We start from the raw sequence: 6,325 nt of genomic DNA on the forward strand, positions 1-6,325 counted from the left end.
CCCTACACCCTCTCATAGCGTGGCCCAGCGCAGAACTCCCGTCCTCAAGCGATCCTCCAACCCAAGCCTCCGAGTAGCCGGATTACAGGCGCACACCACTACGCCCGGTATACAGTAGTGTACTGTATACTGTAATAAACAGAATAGAAGAAATCTGCTCTAATATACTGTTACGGTGGTGGAAATTCACAGAAGTCCATTCAGGTTCCCCGAAGATCAGTTATTTCGATAATTGTGTGTTCCAGGTTAGATTTCCCCACCACTGTATAACGGGATTTGTTCGTGTGCTGGGCTGTGTATCTTTGAGTTAGCCGTTATTCTTTGCTATCTTTTATTTTAAGCAAACTCTACAACCACATCATCTCCACAACCACGCCATCCCCACCACAACGCCACAGAGTCTACAACCACGTCCATCTCCACAACACAGCGCCCTCCTCGGCAAACAGCGGCAAATGCCGTTGTAACGAACTCGCGGCGCAACAGGAAAGCCACATTCCAGCGTCCGTGTGCAGTCAGCCGTGAAAGCGGCTGATTTGCATAAGTAGATCAGAACTGCCTCTGCCAAGAAAGGAACTGTCCAATCAGTAGTGAGGGGGGCGGAGCCAGCTGGGGGTGAAGGGTCGAAGGTGAAAAAGGGGCGGGGCTGAACCTTGGGTGACAGGTGGGGGAGTGGGCGCCCCCGGGCCCGATAAAAGGCCATGCTGGAACGCCGAGAAGCGAGTCGGGAGTCAGTTGGGCTGGGTCGTTGGAGACGGTAGAAGTCGCCAGGGGCAGTCGTCAGTGGAGAGTCATCAGCCGGAGACTGAGTGTGTCGAACAGCCGGAGACGGAGTGCGTCGAACAGCCGGAGTCGAGTAAGCTACGTCACGGTCCAAGCAGACGGCCCTGAGTCGGTCAACGCTGAGGAGTGAGCAGGTTCTGAAAGAGCATCAACTCTAAAAGAGCAAGACCTGTTCGCTCCTCTGAAACGTCGTCGGCCAGGCCCGATCGACCAGGCCGTGGGAAAGGCCAAGCAACCAAGGAGAGCCGCCCGCCAAGCTGCTCAAACCGCTCAAGCGACTGGCGCGTTTTGCGACGCCCCCGGTGGAATAGACAGATACCGAGGGTCGCCGAACAAAGACCCATCGAGTCGCCACAAGAGCGACGAGGTCACCTGCCCGGCCTCTCGGAGCCCCTTCGGTCATCCCGGCTCTGAGGAATATTGATGGCTTACGAGCCTGTGTCTTTTTCTTGGGTTTTTGTATGAAAGTCTGTGGCGCCTTGTCTTTAAGTAGAATTGTTATTAAGTGCGTGCTGTAAATGAAATAGCAATCGGCTGTCGGCTTTTGCTCGTGTCTTGTCCCCTATCCCCATTCATTGACTGCTTACATGCTGGTTGAGAATAAATCACCCATTGTTTGAATGTCACCTGCTCGTTGCGTCCCTTCCTGTATTGACTGCCATGGTGTGCTCGGGAAATTAACTGGCTTTTAAAGCCGCTAAAAGTAAATCTGGTCCGACGGGATTTGGCGAATTAAAACCGCTCGGCTTCGCGTACGGAACGAGCTGCTTAAGCGGCTCGTTTTCGTGCAGGTCCCATTGAGGTATAAACTCCCGGTATTTCTGTCCAGGCAGGTCAGGTATGGGAGCATGTGCCAGAACAGTGCGTCGCTGCGTCCACTTTCTGCCGGTACTCCAGGGGCCTCCGTCTGGCCATCCCCCAGGCAGATGCCAGGCCCATCCCCATCTCCTTGAGATGATGGTCAACCTGCTGCAACCACGAGGCATGTGGTCGGCCCACTGGCCTCCTCCACTCATGAGACTCCCTCGCTGAGAGAATCTGGTGAGCAGGATCAGCGTCAGGAAAACGAGCCACATGTCCATACAGCTGCAACTGACGCTCACGGACTATGCAGGTAACAAATCTCATCCGAGTCTCTCTCAGCAACCGCTCGTTGGACACAAAATCCGACCAGCGATAGACAAGGATTCTCCGAAGAGACCTAGTACCAAAGGAATTAAGTCTCCCTCTCAGATCCTTGGTCAGAGTCCAAGTCTCGCATCCATAGAGCAAGACTGGAAGTACCAAGGACCTAAAGACTCGGACTTTCGTCCTCCCGCACAGGTACCGGCAGCGCCACACCCCATGATCCAGTGAATCCATGACTCCCTAGGCCCGACCCAGACGTCTATTGACCTCTGACTCACAGCCAGCAGAGACATGAATATCACTGCCAAGGTAAGTGAATCTCTCCATGACCTCAACATCCTCACCACAAACAGACACAGACAGGACAGCAGCATCCAAGATGTCACCGAAAGCCTGGATCTTAGTTTTGACCCAAGAAACCCGTAATCCCAGCGGCTCTGACTCCTCTTTCAGCACCTCGAGGGCCCCCAAAAGGATGGCTAAAGTCTCCGCAAAGATGACTGCATCATCTGCAAAATCAAGGTCCGAGATCTTGACATTCCCAAACGATGCACCGCAGCTTGATCTCTCCGACATCCTCCCTAAAATCCAGTCCATACAAGTGCTGAAAAGTGTGGGGGCCAATACACACCCCTGACGAACTCCAGTAACAAGTGGAAATAAGTCAGAGATGGTACCACCACACTTCACAGCACTCTCAGTACCAGAGTAGAGTTCAGACATCAGATCGATCAGTTTTGGTGGCACCCCACGAAGACCAAGAATCCTCCAGAGGACATCCCGATTCACTGAATCGAACGCTTTACAGAGATCAACATAGGCTGCAAGCAGCCCCTGCCGAAACTCTCGTCTGCGTTTGGTGAGGACACGAAGGGCAAGGATACGGTCAATCGTTGACCTCTTTGGTGTAAAGCCTGACTCCTCTGGTGCTCAAGCAGATGGTGACGAACCCGATCAAGAATTATCCGAGCAAAGACCTTGCCGAGCACTGAGAGCAGCGTCACCCCTCGGTAGTTGTTGCAGTCTTGGCGATCACCTTTCCCTTTCCAGAGAGGGACAACAAGGCCCCTCTTCCAGTCAGTTGGGATGATGACTGTGTTCCAGGCAGAGCACAAAACTGCATGCAACGTCACGAGTGCAGCATTTCCACCAGCCTTGAGAAGTTCAGCATGGATGCCACAGATCCCTGTAGCTTTGCCCCATTTCAACTGGTTCACCGCAGCCCGTGTTTCCACAAGCGAAGGTGGACCACAGTTGATTCGAGGGTCAGCAACAGGGATTGTAACACCCATGACGTCCAACTTGACAGCTGGGGGATCAGCCTGGTACAACCGCTCAAAGTAACCGGCCCAGCGGGCCTTCACTTCAGACTCCTCTGTCAAGAGCTTACCACTCTCTGCTCGAACTGCAGTGCTCCGAGGGATGGGCTTGGATGAACGCAATGCGCGAATTCCCCTGAAAGCGGGACGAGAATCACCTGTCCACAGGTGATGCTCTACCCCCTCACAGATTCCTCGCACATAGGCCTCCTTGTCCACCCTCAGTGCACATGCAGTTTTACGCCTCAGATCCCTGAACAGCTTAGCTCTGCCATTCAACCTGGCCCTGCGACTCTGGTCAACAGTATCCAGTGTCCCTTGAGAGACAAAATTCTTCTTTGCCCTGCAGTGAGCTCCAAGACATCCACCGGCAACATCAAGGACGGTGGTCTTGAAGGCACTCCACAACTCTTCAGGACCCCCCAAAGCACCCAGACCCCCCAAGTGTCCACTCAGCCTGTTCGCAAACTCCTCAGCTACTCTCTCATCCCTGAGCTTGCCAACATCCAGCCTAGGCTGGGATGGTACCATTCTCCAGGATTTAAGGTGCAGCGTTAGAGTTGCTACAACAAGCCTGTGGTCATTATTGAGGAACTGAGCACTCCGGTAGACCCTGCAGTTCTGGATAATCCTCCAACGACCGTCAATGAGGACATGGTCAATCTCCTTTGCCACACCGCCAGCGTTGGAATACCAAGTCCAGCGATGAGCTTGTGGGCGCTGAAACCATGAACCAGCCACCCTAAGTCCATGACTTCTTGCAAAGTCAAGGAACTTAGTGTTATTCCGGTTCATAGTTCCTGACCCATGGGGACCAACACATGTCTCATAACCATCCCTATCAGTTCCAGTCGATGCATTGAAATCTCCCAAGACGAGAAGTGTATCTCGTCTGGGGCACTGATCAACCACAGACTCGAGCGTGGCGTAGAATGCATCCTTCACGGTGAGATCACTCGCCTCAGTCGGAGCATAAACAGAGACCAGGGAAATGACACCTAAGGAATGACGAATCCTTAATCTCATAATACGCTCGATGACCGGTGTTACCTCAATTATCATTGGGGTCAGCTTATTGGACACAGCTACAGCAACTCCTTGGGTATGGTAACCATCAGAGCGACCAGACCAATAGTAGGTGTAACCACCCACCATTATCTCGCCGCAATCCGGTCTCCGAACCTCAGAGAGAGCTGCAATCCCGATGTCCAAACGCTTGAGCTCAGATGATAACAGAGACAGTTGATCATCCTCTCTTAGGGATAGGACATTCCAGGCACCCACCCGAAGGGACCGCCTCAGGTTAACCCAAGGAGACCGCCGTCTGGTGGACGACACCTCAGCACCACTCCGACACACTCTCCCGCAATCTGACCCAGGGATGTTACCCCGTGGTTTCCCTCCTATCATCAAAGATTGGGGGTCCCGAAGGCTTTGCCCCAATCCCGTCATCTGGTGAGCTGCCCTGCGAAGGGAAGCTGCACAGGAGGTACTCCCACGGAGTGGGTTTTCAGATTTTTTTTTTGCGTTTTGCGGAATGAAGGGTTTTACGGTGGCCGGAGTGCAAATCCTGCCACCAACCTCCTCATAAAAAGTAACCCAACTGCAGGAGGACGTCCGCAGACACAGTTGGGCACTAGATATGGATGGCCGTTGGCTCACAATGAGCTCCTCCGCCCTTTGACAGGTTTTGTTTTTAATCCTGCTGGGTGTCCATATCCAAACACCCTCCTCACCAGAAAACCTGGTGGGGGAGACGGTTTAGTCGCCGACAACCCGACCATGGAACAGGTTAGTACAGGTTTACATGGTACCTGTAGCAGGTCACAGATCGAACCTGACCTGACACATCAAATCGAACCTGTCCAGGCAAATAGTGAGTTATATCGATAATTCGGCGATTGACCCTGTAGCGCGTGGACAGAATAATTGGCTAGTTTATGATGCATTAAGGCATCCGTGACTGGATTTTGGCATTGATCCGGAAAGTCACGACTGGATTGCGGCCTTCGGTGGATGTTCGACCGCAATTTGGCTAGAACGGTCGTCCGTACGCCGAACGTGGCGGATTCCCGTAACAATGCATTACTTAGGTTTGCATACTGTAAATACAGGTAATCGTTTTTATTTATTCTGAATAAAGAAAAGGTCAAAAGGAAACTCCAACTTGATAACTTTGCTTTAATTTGCATAACTCTTGCATATCCTACATATTATTTATGACATCGACATGTTCGTCTTTGTCAAACCCTTCGAAATTATTCACGAAACATTTCAGGCATTTTTTCCATATGCCTTGCATTCACTTTTCTGTCACTCCCTCCCAAGCTGATTCAATGTTCTTTATGCAGTGTAAAATGTTGTACGATTTCCAAAAATCACGAAGGGTTACTTCATCACTTTCTGTTGCTGCGAGAGCTTTGGAAAAAGTTGTGCGCAAATAGTACGCTTTGAACGTAGCTATAGCTCGTGTAGCTATATATAGTACGTGCGCTGCCATTTCCACAACCAAAGTTCTAGAACAGCGTACAACACCGACTGGTCGGAGAGCTGGTCGTAAGTCCGGGTGGTCGTTAAACAGGTAGGTCGTTAAGTGAGGAGTGCCTATATATATGTATATACAGTAAGTCGTCGACTTACGACAGCGATCGGTTCCGACCGACCAGTCGTAAGTCGGCCAACCTTTATTTTTACCTTTATTTATAGTGTATAGGCCTATGCAAAAATTACCGTATGTATATTATACTGTATAATGATATAATAATCATCTGTAAGTCATATTTTATTAACATTTTCTTTGTTCAAGTCAAACACTGCACCACTACAGTACAATTGGTTTAATATTTGCAATTTCTCCATTTTGTGGATGGGGGGTGTACAATAGTGGTTGTGGGAGGTGCGGGGAAATTGTCACTTTTATTGGAAAGTTCCTTTCCCTAGCCCCAGCTAAAAGTGTGATCTCAGGTTCGGGCTTGGTTTCGTGCTCCTTGGGTGTTGACTTCAGATGCCATCCTGTAATGCGCTTTTGCAAGCCAGCCATAATGGCTGCTTTTATGATAGACAACATAATGAATATTCCAATCATCGCAGCCAAT

General features: G+C 50.8%; 1 pseudogene; it reads right to left on the reverse strand.

Moving 5' to 3' along the window:
• Positions 1-336: 336 nt before the first annotated feature.
• The window catches only part of LOC147026960 (uncharacterized), a 25,166-nt pseudogene continuing 19,177 nt past the window's right edge, over positions 337-6,325 (reverse strand).

This window comes from Eptatretus burgeri, chromosome 5 (genome assembly GCF_056783735.1).
Source record: "Eptatretus burgeri isolate ZD-2024b chromosome 5, Ebu_testis_v1, whole genome shotgun sequence".
Lineage (NCBI taxonomy): Eukaryota > Metazoa > Chordata > Myxini > Myxiniformes > Myxinidae > Eptatretus > Eptatretus burgeri.